General features: G+C 45.0%; 1 protein-coding gene across 1 annotated transcript in view; it reads right to left on the bottom strand.

The window, feature by feature from the left end:
* Positions 1 to 18720, bottom strand: part of smg6 (SMG6 nonsense mediated mRNA decay factor) — a 451841-nt gene that overhangs the window by 270154 nt on the left and 162967 nt on the right.

Genomic DNA, 18720 nt, shown 5'->3' with positions numbered 1-18720 from the left:
GTTGCAGGGAGAAACAAAATGGACCATGGGACTATAATAAGGTCGGCGGAAGGTGGGGGATATCAGTAGGGCTGCTTTTCAGCCACTTTAGACACTTGTAGGTCATATAACAGGTGTTGAAGCCCTCTTTGCATGTATAATTGGGCCAGCGTTGCTTTCATGCTGGGACGCATCAGGTGCAGGACCTCATGCCCAGAAGTTGCACTCATTTTATCCCTGCTAAACTGGCAAAACGCATATTAATTTCTACTCCATTGACACTTTACTAGGGTACAGCTCCACAGTCGTCAGGCATCCTCCAACTGGCTATTCTTCATATGCAAGCCTAGCCACGGAGAGTTGACAGGCTATTCACAAGCGTGCGTCACAGCCTTACATCCTCACCCAATGTTCATACACACACATTTGCAGCAAGAATTGGTAGACGGTGACCAGGAGCAGAAATCCTGAAGTATATTCTCTGCCAAACCCAGTGGTGATGAGATCAAATGTACACCATACACCCATGCCTCCCACCCCCACCCCCAGGGATGCACAGTTAAATTGCAGCACCCCAGCTCAGATAAGCTAATTTAGCAGAGACCAGGGACTCAAGTTGGGAACCACCTGCTGTGCGGGGCTCAGCTCCAAAACATTTAATGCATTTTACCTACTCAGTCACTGGGAGATCTGCCAATTGGGACAAACCAAATGATAGTGTTCAGCAATGTTAAGATGCTGGTTTGTGACCAGTGCCTGGTAACTCACAGCTGAACATTCTAGCCAGCAGGTCAAACCTGAGCCCAATGGGTCGAGAGTGGGAGCAGTAATGTTACAGGTGCTGTTATTTTATCACTGGAATAACAGTTGAGAGAAAGAAATAACTAAACTTATAAAGATGCTTATCGTATCAAAAGACCTCAAAGCCATTCATAGAAATATATTTTTGGAGTTCAGTGACATGTATAGGTGAACAATAGTGTACAGTTGTGTTACTAATAATCCAGAAAATGTGAGCTCAAATCCCACCATGGCATTCTGAGAATTTGAATTCAATTCGAAAAAGAAGTCTGGAAAGATTTTTAAGCTGCTTTTAGTAAAAGTGACCACCAGGCTGTCAGAGTGTGGTAAATATCCACTGGTTCACTAATGTCCTTTAACAAAGGAAACCTGTTGTCCTTACCCATACGAAACCCATATGTGACACCAACGTAGCTGACTCTCAACTGCCCCTTGAAGTGGATTAATAAACCACTCAGTTGTATCAAAGCGCCAAATAGATGATGGTAGCCCACTACCCACTTGTCAAAGCAACTAGGGATGGGCAATAAAAGTAGCCTTGCTAGCAACGTCTGCATCTGGAGAATGCCATTTTAAAAAATTCAGTCAGTCTGTTCCATAGCAATGAGATGCATGACCATTCAATCTGTTTTTGGTGAAGTTAGTTGAGGGATGAGTGTTTGCCCAAGACACCAGAACTCCCTTCTCTTCAAGTAGGCTGGAGAAGGTGAAATCTTAAATATCCACATGAACAAGCCAAGGGGATGTCAGCTTAACATCTCACCAAAGGATGGCAACTGTGACTAAGGAACCCTCCCTCAGTACTATACCGGAGTGTCAGACTAGATTATGTGAAGTCCCAGTGTGGGACATGAACCTTCTGACTCAGAGGTGAAGGCGCTGCCAACTAAGCCAAGCTCTACTTAACGCTATGAAACTTCACTCATCCAGAGTTTGTCATTTTAAACATGGGAGGACCGAGCATTCTGTACTCCTACAATCATGAAATAATCTTCAAACAAGAAACAGATTGCACCAGAGTGGAGAAAGATCAAAACATAAAATAAAAACAATTACAGGGGATGGAATCCACTTATTTTCACACAAAAAGCAATATTTCTCATTTTATTTGCAGCTGTTCATGGAGCTAAAGATAAAAAGCAAGAAGTTTTTATTTGAAGATCCTTCAGTGGGAATGTCAAACACAGTATACACACTTCGTAACACTTTATGTCAGGTAATTACAGGCCAGTGAGTCTAACATCAGTGGTAGGGAAACTATTGGAAAAAATTCTGAGGGATAGGATTAATCTCTACTTGGAGAGGCAGGGATTAATCAGGGATAGTCAGCATGGCTTTGTCAGGGGGAGATCGTGTCTAACTTTCAAGGCGGTGATTAAATGTGTAGACGAGGGTAAAGCAGTTGATGTTGTCTACATGGACTTCAGTAAGGTTTTTGATAAGGTCCCACATGGGAGATTGGTTAAGAAGGTAAGAGCCCATGGGATCCAAGGCAATTTGGCAAATTGGATCCAAAATTGGCTTAGTGGCAGGAGGCAGAGGGTGATTGATGGTCGAGGGTTGTTTTTGCAAGTGAAAGCCTGTGACCAGTGGTGTACCGCAGGGATTGGTGCTGGGACCCTTGCTGTTTGTACTGTACTTTAATGATTTAGACGTGAATATGGGAGGTATGATCAGTAAGTTCGCAGATGACACAAAAATTGGTGGTGTCGTAAATAGTGAGGAGGAAGCCTTAGATTACAGGACGATATAGATGGGCTGGTAAGATGGGCAGAGCAATGGCAAATGGAATTTAATCCTGAGAAGTGTGAGGTGATGCATTTTGGGAGGACTAACAAGGCAAGGGAATATGCAATGGATGGTACGACCCTAGGAAGTACAGGGGGTCAGAGGGACCTTGGTGTACTTGTCCATAGATCACTGAAGGCAGCAGCACAGGTTGATAAGGTGGTTAGGAAGGCATATGGAATATTTGCCTTTATTAGCCGAGGCATGGAATACAAGAGCAGGGAGGTTATGATGGAGCAGTATAAAACGCTAGTTAGGCCACTGCTGGAGTACTGTGTACAGTTCTGGGCACCACACTATAGGAAGGATGCGATTGCACTGGAGAGGGTGCAGAGGAAATTCACCAGGATGTTGCCTGGGCTGGAGCATTTCAGTTATGAAGAGAGACTGGATAGGCCAGGGTTGTTTTCCTCACAGCAAAGAAGGCTGAGGTTGGACCTGATTGAGATGGAATCTGGAATGCACTGCCTTAAGAGGTGGTAGAGGCAGGAAGCCTCAGAACATTTATGAAGTATTTAGATGAGCACTTGAAACGCCATAGCATACAAGGCTACGGGCCATGTGCTGGAAAATGGGATTAGAATAGTTAGGGGCTTGATGGCCGGCACAGACACGATGGGCCTGTTTCTGTGCTGTATAACTCTATGACTCCATGTGGAGTAATCCGGTTCTGGGAACTCCTCTACAGCCTTTGCAGAATCCCTGCGGACCAATTTGCACCCAGGAAAACGCTACCAAAGAATAAATATTCAATTATTCTTTTAGCAATGCAATGAAGGTTCTGTATTTTGGATATGATCACGCTATGCAAATACAAAAATGTGGAACGTGCTGGCACAGGGAGTGGTTGAGGCAAATAGTATAAATGCATTTAACTGAAGGTTAGATAAGCACATGAGGGAAAAGGGAACAGAGGGTTATGTTGATAGATGAGGAAGGGTGGGAGAAGACTTGACTGGAGCATAAACACCAGCACAGACTCATTGGGCTAAATGGCCTGTTTCTGTGCTGTATATTCTATGCAATTCTATGTAACAAAGGATCTTTAAGTTTTAACCTTGGTATGAACATTAACAGTGGAACCCTGTAAAGATGGAGCCATATTCCCACCACTGATTTCTCAGTATCGGTTGCTTTGGAAACTAAACAGCCAATACACAGGATGAGCTTGAAAGTTTTAAACTTCACCCTCTGCACAATCTCAACCCTCTGCTGTTCCACTGGGAGCAGGACAAAACCGAGGGGTTTTCTTACATAATCATAGAGTTATACAGCACAGAAACAGACCCTTCGGCCCATCCTGTCTATGCCGGCCACATCTTTGGGCAGTTGGAAGGCAGAGCTGTTCATTTGTCATAGAACTCAAACAATCCTCAAATTCTTTAGTTTGTTTTCTTTGAGCTGCTGCCCCACCCTTCCTGAAAAAGTCAGACACTAAAACCCGAAGTTGAAGTCATCAAGCTTCAAGAGGAGAGAACTTGGGGACGAAGTGGACCAGTTCACCCTGGGGAATGGGACTTTAATGCTCCTCAAGGTAGGGAAGGGCAAGCGTACCACAGTTGTGATAACATTAGAACCAGAGCAGGTCTGAAAGCACTGCCATCGGTACACGACCTACTGAATATGCCAACAGAGTATGGCTCAGCCAAACAGAAAGTTGGTCAACTTGTGAACAACTGCATATTCCAATGATTCATTATCACTTCAAAAGGAATTTCCATGAGTGTGCCTCTTGCAGAGACCTCCTTCCAGGACTGTTCAATCAGAACATTTTCAAACAGTTAGCAAGCTCGCACTCTGTACAACCTTCTTTAACTTTACATCCTCACCAGGTCTGGCTGCTTCTACATGAGGGCACTGCGACCTGGCATCGCAGCATCCATGTGGGTCTGAATTGTATGTCGACAGCAATGTTCCAGCAAAGCCGTGAACACAATCCCCTTTTTAATAGAAGTCTCTCAGCAAACTGATCAGTGCAAGACTTTTAATCCCATTTTTATGCTTAAATCACCTATTTTAAAGAAAACCCAGTGAAAAGGAACTGCTGCTGTGCAAACAAATCCCAACATTATCACTGAGTTCAACTCTGAGGCATTTCAGCTGTATCCCACCAAAGCTGAAAATAATAGCAAACAACGGAAGTTACCAAGGATGCAGCATCACTTCCTGTGCATCACTGCACGGGCCCCTGGTGACCGATTTAGCTCGGATGTAGAATACTTGCTGCACTTTTTGATGAAATCTAATTGTAATGTTTTAAACAGTTTGCTGAAATTCCTGAGGCAAGGACAAAGCAAGAAATAAAAATGAAAACGCTCATCCAACTTTAATTGAACATTCCAGCCATAATTAATTTTTACTTATTTCCCACATCTGATCTAATCTCCTGCACTCACTGACACATGGCTGAGCTATTCAACCATGAGAGGAACTACAGCCAAGCACAATCCTGCCTTCACGCTGCATCCACACATATTTTCCTGCAGGAATCATTGGCTCAAGATCAAGAGCAGGAACCGTGGTTGATTTTTCTCTCGTTTGCCCAGGGGCAGAGGCCAACTATAGTTGCAACCCCTGGGAGCCAGTTAACTCAGCACAGCTTTTTCTGGTATGCATGGCTCAGTAACATACCACATAGTACATTTACCCACCATGCCAAGAGGGAGCTAGTTTTTTTTTGTGGAGTAAAGTTATAAGAAAACATTGGTTAAACAAACAACAAATGCAATGAACAACCTATCTGCTACCATTCAATGGGACACAAGTATAGAAACCACCATGTTAACAACTGACAAAGGAAAAAAAGCACTGAGTAAATGATAGCTCCAAGCAAGTACATGGCTCTGTGGAAAGGGAGGACCAGCATATATGTAGTATCATAAGGACATAGGAACAGGAGGAGGCCACTTAGCCCTTCAAGCTGTTCCGCCATTCAATGAGATCATGGCTGCTCGCCTTAGCCCCATAATCCTTTAATATATTTCCTGAACAAAAATCTACCAATTTCAGATTTAAGTTGTAACAACCCCCTATGTAAAATAAAAAGTTTCTCCTCACTTTTGCCTTTGTTCTTTAATGATTTTGCATTTATACTAGTTGATTACCAACTCACTGCCCAATGGAAATTGTTTTGCCCTGGTTTACCTCATCAAACTCCTCATTTCACACATGATGGGATAGACTCAATGCTCCAGCTGTCTACCCTATCGATATGTTCCAGCAGAGTTCTGGTCTTGGTTGGGCTCTCCTCTTGGTGTCACCATTTTGTTTCCCTTCAAAAAAAAATTCTTCATTTTCAAAGCTCCAATACTAACACCTAACTCACTACAACCCTTCCTAAACCTACCACCTCCCATATGCCAACCCAGGGAATATATTCCATGCTCTTCCAATTTTCTGGCTTAATCTTTAATCTTTTTCCCACATAAGAATGTATGAACTTCCAGATAGCACACATATTCTAAAGGTGTCTCCAGGGTGACCCACACTGCATCAGGGAGCATCAGTCCAACCACTCGTCATCCTTTCTTCTCTTGATTTTTACGCTGTCAGCCAGGAACATGAACTGTGGCTACAACAGCAGGTCAAAGGCAGAATTCTGCAATGAGTAACTCACCTTCTGACTCCTCAAAGCCTGTCTACCATCTACACGACACAAGTCAGGAGAGTGATGGAATACTCCCCAATTGCCTGGATGAGTGCAGCTCCAACAATGTTCAAACAGCTCACATCGTCGAGGACAAAGCAGCCCACTTGATCGGCACACCCACCCTCACCACCTTAAACATTGAGTCATAAGAACTTAAGGAGCAGGAGTAGACCATACGGCCCCTCGAGCCTGCTCCGCCATTCAGTACGAGCCTGGCTGATCTTCTGCCTCAACTCTACTTTCCTGCCCACTCATCATACCCCTTGATTCTTTTCGACACAAAATTTTCTCTATCCCAACCCTTGGAGTGAAGAAATTTCTCCTCATCTCAGTCCTGAATGATCGGCTCCTTATTCTGAAACTCTGCCCCATGTTCGAGATTCGCCAGGCAGGGGTAAACAATCTCTGTGTTTACCCTGTCAAGCCCCTTTAAAGTCTTGTATGTTTCAATGAGATCACCTCTCCTTCTTCTAAATTCAAGAGAGTTTAGGCTCAATTTACTCAGCCTCTCATCCCAGGAATCAATCTAGTGATCCTTCATTGTACTGCTTCCAAGATGCACTATAGCAACTAGCCAAGGCTCTTTCGACAGCACTTTCCAAACCATGACCTCTACCACCTAGAAGGACAAGGACAGCAGATGCATGGGAACATCACCAGATCCAAGGGGCACACAGCAAGTATTTATATAGCACCTTTAATATAAAAAAAAATCTCCCCAGGCGCTTCACAGGAGCATTATAAAGCACAATTTGACACCAAGCCATATAAGGCAATATTAGAGATGTCCAAAAGCTTGGTCAAAGAGTTAGGTCAAAGAGTTAGGTTTTTAGGAGAATCTTAGAGGAGGAAAGAGATAGAAAGGCAGATAGATTTGGGGAGGGAATTCCAGAGGTTAGGGCCGAGGCAGCTGAAGGGATACCATTTTGACTTGGAAATATCAAGGTTCCTTCATTTTCTCTGGTTCAAAACCCCTCTTTAACAGTACTGTGGGTGCACCTATGCCACAAAGACTAGTGGTTTAAGGCAGCAGCTCACTACCTTTTCAAGGGCAATTAGGGATGGGTAATAAATGCCCACATCCCATGAGCAAACTTTTTTTAAATCTCCTATTTTCTATTTAACAGCACTGAGTTTTGCTAGCCCAGTTTGGGGCTTCCTGGGTGCCAGCGTTAATGTAAGAATTTTATGGCTCTATTTGCAATAGTGGGGAGCCTATGTTCGTTGATTACACAAAGTTCTCATGAGGTTCACTTAACGAAGGGCAGTCGAGAGAGCTGCAGCATAGCCTTGAGGTCTCCTGGAGTACAACTAAGACTGCAATGAGAACTTTCAACACCTTTTCTTAGTTCCACAGTTCTGCGCTGGCGCTTTCTTTTTATTTTTCCTGAGCTCGCATGCAATTTTTTTAGGCAATTTTTTTTAGGGAGTGGGTATCATGGAGTAAAAGGTATTAGTAATACAGAGCCAAATGCAGCTCCCTGATGTGCTAGAGAAGTTCAGGTGTAGTTTTTTTTAAAGTTACACAGAAGCTGGATGTGTAACACTGACAGCTCAATCTCAGAACAATTTGCGCTGGATCCTACGTGGAATTTATTCACAAAAACTGACTTCTGCATGACCTGCCCAGAGACCACATTATTTCACACAGTGCATTACAGCATAATCTATAGAAGAAAAACAAAAACAAAAAGCACAGGGTTATCGGATACATAGAGAAACACTGCCTTCAAGCTCCCATTGTTTTTCAATAGGAGGATGACTGACCCACGACCCTAGGCTAAGACAGAATGGAAACGCTGGAGTTTGTGAGAAAACAAAATACGTCAATCACCTTTCCCTGCAGTTCATTAACTGTTTGAGAGCTGCAGTGCTGCTCTACATTTCTGTAAAGGAGGAACAGACTAAAACTGAAACAAAACAAAAAAATCATGAACTGTCTATATTTCCCCAATACTGCTTCAGAGATTGCAAGATCAGTATGGACAAAGACAACACTCATTCATGGTCAAAAATTACTCCATTAGGGATTAGAAATAGACAGAGCAGGTCAAGCATCACCAACAAAGAACACACAAAATCAGACAGGATATACCGACACCTTTCAAGGGAGTTGGACAGATATCTGTTGAGAAGTGGGTAGAAGGCGAGAAAGCTATTTGCAGAACCACTTGATTTTCTTCAGGGAAGGGAGAGGAAGAAACTTACCGTATCCCAAAGGAAGAGATCATGAATAGAAAGGGTGGATATTTGATGAGCTCAATAGGCTTTTCTTGCTCCAGAGATCCTTATGCTCTTAGGTAAGCTGATGCACTCCTTGGTAAGGATGACTATATTCTGATAGTCTAGCACAGCAATAAAATTTTGAGGTGACTTGTTTATTAATTGTACAGTGGTCTCTACTTAGCACATCCTGGTTTTAACAAATCCACACCAACATGAAGCAATGTGGTTGACTCTTACATGCCCTCTAAAATGACTTAGCAAGCCACTCAGTTGCACAAAACTGCTAGAGAAAAGTTGAAAAAGGAAGGAAACCAGATGGACCACTTGGCATCGACCTAGGCACTGGAAGCGACAATGGCATACCCAGCCCTGTCGACACTGCAAACTCCTCCTTACTAACATCTGGGGGCTTGTGCCAAAATTGGGAGAGCTGTCCCACAGGTTCGTCAAGCAACAACCTGACATAGTCATACTTACGGAATCATACCTCACAGACAATGTCCCAGACACCACCGACAGGACAGACCCACCAGAGGTGGCGGCACAAAGGCATACAGTCGGGAGGGAACTGCCCTGGGAGTCCTCAACATTGACTCCAGACTCCATTAAGTCTCAGAGCATCAGGTCAAACATGGGCAAGGAAACCTCCTACTGATTACCACCTACTGATCCCACCCCCAACTTCAGCTGATGAATCAGTGCTTCTCCATGTTGAACACCACCTGGAAGAAGCACTGAGGATGGCTGAGCACAGAATGTACACTGGATGGGGGACTTCAATGTCTATCACTAAGAGTGACTCGGTAACACCATGACTGACCGAGCTGGCCGAATCCTACAGGACGTAGCTGCTAAACTGGGCCTGAAGCAAGTGGTGAAGGAGCCAACAAGGAGGAAAAACATACTTAACCTCATCCTCCCCAATTTGTCACAGATGCATCTGTCCATGACAGTATAGGTAGAAGTGACCACCGCACAGTCCTCATGGAGATTAAGTCCTGTCTTCACATTGAGGATACCCTCCTTCGTGTTGTGTGGCACTACCACTGTGCTAAATGGGACAGATCTAGCAACTCAAAACTGGGCATCAATGAGGCGCTGTGGGCCATCAGCAACAGCAGAATTGTATTCAACCACAACATGTAACCTCATGGCCTGGCATATCCCCCTCTACCATTACCATCAAGCCGGAGATCAACCTTGGTTCAATGAAAAGTTCAGGAGAACAGGCCAGGAGCAGCACCAGACATACCTCAAAATGAGGTGTCAACCTGGTGAAGCTACAACACAGGACTACTTGCATGTCAAACAGTGGAAGCAGCATGCAATAGACAGAGCTAAGCGATCCCATAACTAATGGATCAAATCTAAGTTCTGCAGTCCTGCCACATCCAATCGAGAATGGTGGCAGACAATTAAACAACTAACTGGAGGAGGAGGCTTCACAAACATCCCCATCCTCAATGAAGGGGGAGCCCAGCACATCAGTGCAAAAAACAAGGTTGAAGCATTTGCAATCACCTTCTGCCAGAAGTGCCGAGTTGATGATCCATTTCGGCCTTCTCCTCAGGTTCCCAGCATCGCAGATGCCAGTCTTCAGCCAATTCAATTCACTCCATGTGATATCAAGAAACGCCTGAAGACATTGGATACTGCAAAGACTATGGACCCTGACAATATTCCGGCAATAGTACTGAAGACCTGTGCTCCAGAACTGGCCGCGCTCCTAGCCAATCTGTTCCAGTACAGCTACAACACTGGCATCTACCCAGCAATGTGGAAAATTGCCCAGGTATGTCCTGTACACAAAAAGCAGGACAAGTCCAACCTGGCCAATTACCGCCCCATCAGCCTACTCTCAATCATCAATAAAGTGATGGAAGGGGTCGTCGACAGTGCCATCAAGTGGCACTTACTCAGCAATAACCTACTCACTGATGCTCAGTTTGGGTTCTGCCAGGACCACGAAGCTCCTGACTTCATTACAGCCTCAGTCCAAACATGGACAAAAGAGAAGAACTTAAGAGGTGAGGTGAAAGTGACTGTCCTCAACATCAAGGCAATATTTGACTGTGTGTGGCATCAACGAGCCCGAGCAAAGCTGAACTCAATGGGAATCGGGGAAAACTCTCCACTGGTTGGAGTCATACCTAGCACAAAGGAAGGTAGTTGTGGATGTTACAGGTCAATCATCTCAATTCCAGGACAACACTGCAGGAGTTCCTCAGGGTAGTGTCCTAGGCCCAACCATCTTCAGCTGATTCATCAATGACCTTCCCTCCACCATAAGGTCAAAAGTGGGAATGTTCGCTGATGATTGCACAATGTTCAGCACCATTCGTGACTCCTCAGATACTGAAGCAATCCATGTCCAGATACAGCAAGACCTGGACAACAACCAGGCTTAGGCTCAGAAGTGGCAACTAACATTCACACCATGCAAGTGCCAGGCAATGACCATCTCCAACAAGAGGTTATGTAATCATCTCCCCTTGATGTTCAATGGCATTACCATCGCTGAATCCCCACTATCAACATCCTAGGGGCAACCAATGACCAGAATATGAACTTGAGTAGCCATATACTGTGGCTACAAGAGCAAGTCAAAGGCTGGGAATTCTGTGGCGAGTAACTCACCTCCTGACTCCCCAATACCTGTCCACGATCTACAAGGCACAAGTCAGGAAGGTGATGGAATGCTCTCCCCTTGCCTGGATGGGCGCAGCTCCGACAACACTCAAGAAGCTTGACACCATCCAGGACAAAGCAGCCCGCTTGACTGGTACCCCATCCACCACCTTCAACATTCACTCCCTTCCCACCGACACACAGTGGCAGCAGTGTGTACCATCTACAAGATGCACTGCAGCAACTCACCAAGGCTCCTTCAACAGCACCTTCCAAACTCACGACCTCTACCAGCTAGAAGGACAAGAGCAGCAGATGCATGAGAACACCACCACCTGCAAGTTCCCCTCCAAGTCACACACCATCCTGACTTGGAACTATATCGCCGTTCCTTCACTGTCGCTGGGTCAAAATCCTGACACTCCCTTCCTAACAGCACTGTTGGCATACCTACAGCTCAAGGACTGCTGCAGTTCAAGAAAGCAGCTCACTGCCACCTTCTCAAGGACAATTAGGGATGGGCAATAAATGCTGGCCTGGTCAGCAACACTCACATCCCATGAATGAATTTAAAAAAAAAACACCCTCACTTCCCAACTGTCCCTTCTCCAACATTCCCCACTTCCCGACTATTCCTCTACTTCGACTGTCCCTTCCCCAATATCCCCTACTTCCCAACTGTCGCATCTCGAACACTACCTTTACTTCCCGGCTGTCCCTTCTCCAACATCCTCACTAATTACCAACTGTCCCTTCCCCAACATCCCCTACTTCCTGAATGTCCCTTCTCAAATGTCCTCCACCTCCCAACATGTCCCTTCTCCAACACTACCTGTACTTCCCAACTGAAGAGGGTTTTGAGATACAACTCAAAGTTTGGATTAAGCATAGTTGAAGCTGTGCATGGGAGGTTGAAGGTGAGAAACTGAGGGAGGGTTGAGGTGATGATCTATAGAGATCACTCAGGAAGGAGATGTAGGATAAAGCTATCAACCAATCTGCATTTAGCTTCTCCAGTATGGACACCATACTGTGAGCAGTGACTAAATATGCTTAATACAGATCAGTCACTGTGTCAGATAGAATGAGTGCTGGTGCCTCAGACAATGGGGTGCAAAGCAGTAAATGTACAGGTATTGTATGTCTTGCGGTTTAAAGGGAAAGCGCTTAGGATGAGAGTAGTCTGACTTTGTCAGTACTGACAAAGGATCTCTGCCTAAAGCTGCTGTGTTTCCAGCATTTCCTGTGTGTTTTATTCAGACATTTAATTAAAATATCACCAATAAATACATATAAATATCTTCCACATAAACATCTTGTCTTGTGAATACAGTCAGCCCACATTTCACCTGCATCAGTTTGCCACTGTAAGCATTGGTTACGTGCAGACTGCCACTAGATTCTGTTCCTGCACTGTGTGTGAAACAAATTCAGCCTGGAACCATGGTAAAGAGCTGGATCCGAGACCTGATCGATGCTGTTCACATGGGGAGAACAACAGAACTGGAAGATTTACAGGTTCATAAGTAAGTATTGTGCTTGGTGATCTGGGTTGCTTACATATCCAGGAGGGTCCAAGGCGAGAGGAAACCCGAGTACAGGTGGTGGTGGAGAGTCGGGAAGCGCCAGTACAAGTGCCGTAAGAGAAGGGACATTCAGGAGGTATGGGTAGTGTTGGAGAAGGAACAGCTGGGAAGTACAGGTTGTGTTCACCAAAAGATAGTCAGGTAGCAGGGGGACGTTGGAGAAGACACAGTCGGGAGTGATAGAGTCATAGAGTCGTACAGCATAGAAACAGGGCCTTCGGCCCACTGCGTCCATGCCAACCATAATGCCTATCGATACTAATCCCACCTGCCTGCATTAATTCCATATCCGTCTATGCCTTGCTCATTCAAGTACCTGTCCAGATGCCTCTTAAATGTTGCTACTGTTCCTGCCTCCACCACCTCCTCAGGCAGCTCATTCCAGATACCCACTATTCTTTGTGTGAAAAATGTACTCCTTAGATGCCCTTTAAACCTCCTCCCTCTCATCTTAAATCTATGCCCTCTAGTTTTAGTCACCCCTACCATGGGAAACAGACTCTGGCTATCTACCCTCTCTATGCCTCTCATAATTTTATATACCTCTATCATGTCCCCTCTCAGCCTCCTTCGCTCCAGGGAAAACAGACTCAGCCTATCCAATCTCTCTTTATTACTCAAGCCCTCCAAACCAGGCAACATCCTTGTGAATCTTTTCTGCACCCTCTCTAGCTTAATCACGTCTTTCCTGTAGTGCAGCGACCAGAACTGCACACAGTACTCCAAATGCGGCCTAACCAACCTTATGTACAACTGTAACATGACGTCCCAACTCTTGTACTCAATGCCTCAGCCGATGAAGGCAAGCATGCCATAGGCCTTCTTCACCACCCTGTCCACCTGTGCTGCCACTTTCAGGGAACTATGTACATGCACCCCAAGGTCTCTCTGCTCAAGAACACTCCCCAGGGCCCTGCCATTCACTGTATATGTCCTGCCCTGGTTTAACTTCCCAAAATGCATCACTTCACACTTGTCTGCGTTAAATTCCATTTGCCACTCCATTGCCCACTTTCCCAGTTGATCTATATCCTGTTGTAACCTTAGACAACCTTCTTCACTGTCCACTATACCACCAATTTTGGTGTCATCTGCAAACTTACTAATCATGCCCCTTACATTCACATCCAAGTCATTAACATACATGACAAACAACAGAGGGCCCACCACCGATCCCTGCGGCACACCACTGGTCACCGGCCTCCAATCTGAAAAACAACCCTCCACTACCATCCAGCCAATTTTGTATCCAATTTGCTAGCTCACTCTGGATCCCATGTGTTCGAGTTAGTGAGGACGTTGGCAAAGAGACAGTCGGCAAGCAATGGGAGGTTGGAGAAGAGACATGTCAGCAAGCAATGGGAGGTTGGAGAAGAGACAGTTGGGAAGTGGGGACATTGAGGAGGAGACAGTTGGGAAGCGGGGACATTGAAGGAGAGACGGTTGGGAAGCGGGGACGTTGAAGAAGAGACGGTTGGGAAGCGGGGACGTTGAAGATGAGACGGTTGGGAAGCGGGGACGTTGAAGATGAGACAGTTGGGAAGCGGGGACGTTGAAGATGAGACAGTTGGGAAACGGGGACGTTGAAGAAGGGACGGTTGGGAAGCGGGGACGTTGAAGAGGAGACAGTTGGGAAGCGGGGACATTGAAGAAGAGACAGTTGGGAAGCAGGGACATTGAAGAAGGGACGGTTGGGAAGCGGGGACGTTGAAGAGGAGACAGTTGGGAAGCGGGGACATTGAAGAAGGGACGGTTGGGAAGCGGGGACATTGAAGAAGGGACGGTTGGGAAGCGGGGACATTGAAGAAGGGACGGTTGGGAAGCGGGGACGTTGAAGAAGGGACGGTTGGGAAGCGGGGACGTTGAAGAAGGGACGGTTGGGAAGCGGGGACGTTGAAGAAGGGACGGTTGGGAAGCGGGGTCGTTGAAGAAGAGACAGTTGGGAAGTGGGGACATTGAAGAAGAGACAGTTGGGAAGTGGGGACATTGAAGAAGGGACGGTTGGGAAGTGGGGACATTGAAGAAGGGACGGTTGGGAAGCGGGGACGTTGAAGAGGAGACAGTTGGGAAGTGGGGACATTGAAGAGGAGACAGTTGGGAAGTGGGGACATTGAAGAGGAGACAGTTGGGAAGTGGGGACATTGAAGAAGGGACGGTTGGGAAGCGGGGACGTTGAAGAGGAGACAGTTGGGAAGTGGGGACATTGAAGAACAGACAGTTGGGAATTAGTGAGGATGTTGGAGAAGGGACATTCGGGTAGTAGTGGGGTGTTGGAGGAGGGACATTCAGGAAGTAGGCGATGTTGGGGAAGGGTGAGTTGGGAATTCGTGACTACTCTCATCCTAAGTGCTTTCCCTTCAAACCACAAGACGTACAACACCTGCCCATTTATTGCTTTGCACCCCATTGTCTGAGGCACCAGCACTCATTCTATCTGTCACAGTGACTGATCTGTATTAAGCATATTTAGTCACTGCTCAGTGTATGGAGGCCATACTGGGGAGGCTAAATGCAGATTGGTTGATATCTTTATCCTACATCTCCTTTCCAAGTGATCTCTATAGATCATCACCTCAACCCTCCCTCACTTTCTCACCTTCAACCTCCCATACACTGCTTCAACTACACTCAACCCAAATTTCATGAGTTGTATCTCATCACTCTTCTTCAGCTCTCCTTATCCCAGTGCTGACTGTGACGACGTCAGAGCCAAGCTGTCCGTCATCCCCATCTCCTGAAGTTTTCCATTTCAGAGATGGGCACCCTCGTCTTTCAAATGTCCTTCCGCAGCCTGAGTGAGATGATCTTTTATGTCCTCCAAAGTTCAATTCTTAATTTTTTTTTATTGAAAATAAAAGACTTGTCTTGCAATAACAGTGGTTAGTTTACCTGCAATGGCAAGCTTTACCTGATTTCTTCTCTTTGTCCTGGAGAGTCCTATAGTTTATGAAGCAATAGTGTAATGAGTTCAAATCCCAACAAGGCAAATGGTAAAATTCAATTCAATAAATCTGCTAAATTGAGGCGGACACCAGAAAATTGGACCACAAAGGCTGCTGGATTGTGATTTAATGCCTACTGGTTCACTAATCCCCCTCATAGAAAGGAAACTGCCACCATACCGAGGCCTCGGCCTAAATGTGACTCCAGTCCTCACTTAGTGGTTGTTTCTTGATGCCTTCTAAGATGGTCTAGCACACCACTCAGTAATTAGAAAATCTAAATATTTAACATCTGCTGATTCAATTCGTCCACCATGTTAGCACTTTGAAGCTCAGTAGATTTGTCAGGCATGATCTCCTCCAATAAAGCTATGCTCACCACCACCTTCTCAAGGGCAATTAGGATTAGGCAACAAATGTTGGCTTCGCCAGCGACGCCCACATCCTGTGAAATAATATAATTCTCGCTTATTCATCTGTATTCCTTCAAGTGTTTCATTATTCCCTCCTTCATATTAGCCTCCATTTTACCCAGTATAGACGGCAAAGATCACTGGCCTGTAGATTCATGCGTTTGTTATAAATTAAAAGGATATTCATCAATCCCATTTCCAATTAATCCGTCCAGTATGTGACAGATTATATTAGTCATTCCTATAATTTTCCCAGGATATGGTCCCATCCAGATCAGGCAATGTCTGTGTTCTCCTGTAGTGTTCTCAAACTGTCTATCACATGTTGACAGATAACTTCTAAAATTTTTTAATATTTTCTCACCCCGCCAGTGAAATTCCCCCTCTAAACTGGGATGAACTCATAGACCCTACTACCATGAACACAAAGCCATGATTCAGGATATCTTCCATTAATTGGTCACTAGGTACTGTGCCCCCCTTGTGATTCTACAGAGGTCCTAGCATTTCCCTGATCATTTGCTTGCTATGAACATATTTGTTAAAGGTCTTCACACTGATCTTTATATTCCTTCCATTCTTAATCACAAGCATCAGCTTGGCTCAGCGGCGAGCACTCTCACCTGAGTCAGGAGGTCAGAGGTTCAAGTCCTGCTTCAGGACTTGTAAGGCTGGTAAGGGAGTGCTGTACTGTCAGAGGTGCAATCTATCAGAACTGAAAATAAACAGAGGCTCTGGCTGCCACAGCACCATTTGAAGACGAGCAGGGAAGTTTCTCCCAGTAATCTGGCCAACATTTATCGCTCAACCCACAACTGGAAAAACTAACAAATTGGTCATTTATTTCAATGCTGTTTGTGGGATCTTAGTAATCTACCAGCAGATTTGTACTGTAGGAAAGTTCTTCTTATTCCCTATCTCTGCATTGCTTAATTTGTTGTCTACATCAGTTTTCTTCTTAAAAACTAGTTGCAGGCTATTAGGCCCTTCGAGCCTGCTCCACCATTCATTAGGATTATGGCTGATCATCCAACTCAGTAGCTTGTTCCTGCTTTCACCCCATACCCTTTGATCCCTTTAGACCCAGGAGATATATCTAACTCCTTTTTGAAAACATACAATGTTTTCATTGTTCTTCCATTGCTTTATGAGATTAACCATGAACAGAAATTGGGGAGAGCACCTCAAACAGAAGGCAACTCAGAATTCAACTAGAAGTGTGACTAAGTGCTGGATGGGGGAAGGTCCATCCTGCAGACTTGCACCAACTATGAACGGAGTTGAGACGACTAAAACCAGCACAGTGAGGAGACTCATTATTACTCTGGGCTGGATTTCAACCCAGAGTCTAGAAGTAAAACGGCAGCATGCTAACCAGCAATGTCATGCATTCTTTCTTAAGTGGGCCATATTTTTGTTTTAAGTAATTTTAAAAAGCAGCAGAATCTGCAGTATACTAGCAAGATCAGTTGCCGATAAATCACACACTGCATTATTTACGTTACTGCAGTGCATTGCTGAGGTCTCCAGCTAGTTGCATGTCAGGTTACAACAGTGTCCTGAAACTGACAAGCAGATAGTTTGTAAAGCAATGCTGCGGCTCTGTGACTGCCAGCTTGCTGAACGCCATTTGGTACAAGTCAGAAATGTAAACAAGTTGTCATCTATTAGATACTCCATTTAGAAAACCCACAGGAACAAATTGTTACGATCTGTTTATGCGTCTAGGAGTCCTTGTCAGCTTTCACCTGGTCTTACTATAACAGGGTTTAATTTTAAACACACCGTTTTTAGCTCCCCCTCGGTGAATCCTTGTTCACTGCTTTCCAATTATAAGACAAAGAAGCCAGCACAAACAAGTTTTCTTAGGTTTAAAGTAGAAAAGTTGAAATTTATTAAACTCTAACTCGGTTGACGCCTACAGATACACGACGTGCTTACACTAGCATGCATACGCGATACACACATGCAAATAGAGACAGAAAAGAGAAGAAAAATAAAGGGGAAAAATTTGAGGCAGTATCTGAAGAGTTTTTGTTATGGTTCTTTGAGCTCACTGTAGAGTCCTTGATTGTAGGGAGATCTTGCTTTTTGTTGGGGCCCAGTATCCTTCTTAAACATTGTTCGCTGTAGGAGACTTTTCTCTATTGGGGTTCATATGTCTTCAATGAATTCAGCGGCTTGTGAGAAAGAGATGGGAGCAAACAGGAGAGATCTTCTCAGTCCAGAAGCAGACACTCTCAGTTCGAACTGTTTGTACAATTCAGAAAAACCCAGGTTGCCAAGCAGGTTAGTCATGGGACTAACTGTTCTAACCACGTCTTGGATTGTATCACCTTAGCAGTCTCTGGAATGCTCCTCTTACACACAATACCTGGTGATCAAGGTCCATTGTGAGTTGAATGTGTCAGGCAATGGCCCTTTGGCCTTCCAAGCACCATCTGTTAATATGCAAATGTATTTTCTAGCCACAGCTGATCTGTTTTACGAGTCCTTTCTTCACTCCAGTAACAGCTTAAAATCAATGTTCATGACTAAATTAATGTGCCTCATTCTTGGCAAGTTGGGGGCTAGCATGACAAAATACACTGCTAAATCTAAATTAAATGCATACAAGATCACATATCTGGACTGGGAGGATGTCTTGAGCCCAGACTGCCCTCTCCAGAGTAGAATAGCTGGCAGCATAGTTTCCCATCTGTGCATCA

Source organism: Heterodontus francisci, chromosome 30 (genome assembly GCF_036365525.1).
Source record: "Heterodontus francisci isolate sHetFra1 chromosome 30, sHetFra1.hap1, whole genome shotgun sequence".
Classification (NCBI taxonomy): Eukaryota; Metazoa; Chordata; class Chondrichthyes; order Heterodontiformes; family Heterodontidae; genus Heterodontus; species Heterodontus francisci.
This window is presented reverse-complemented; position numbering and strand designations above follow the sequence as displayed.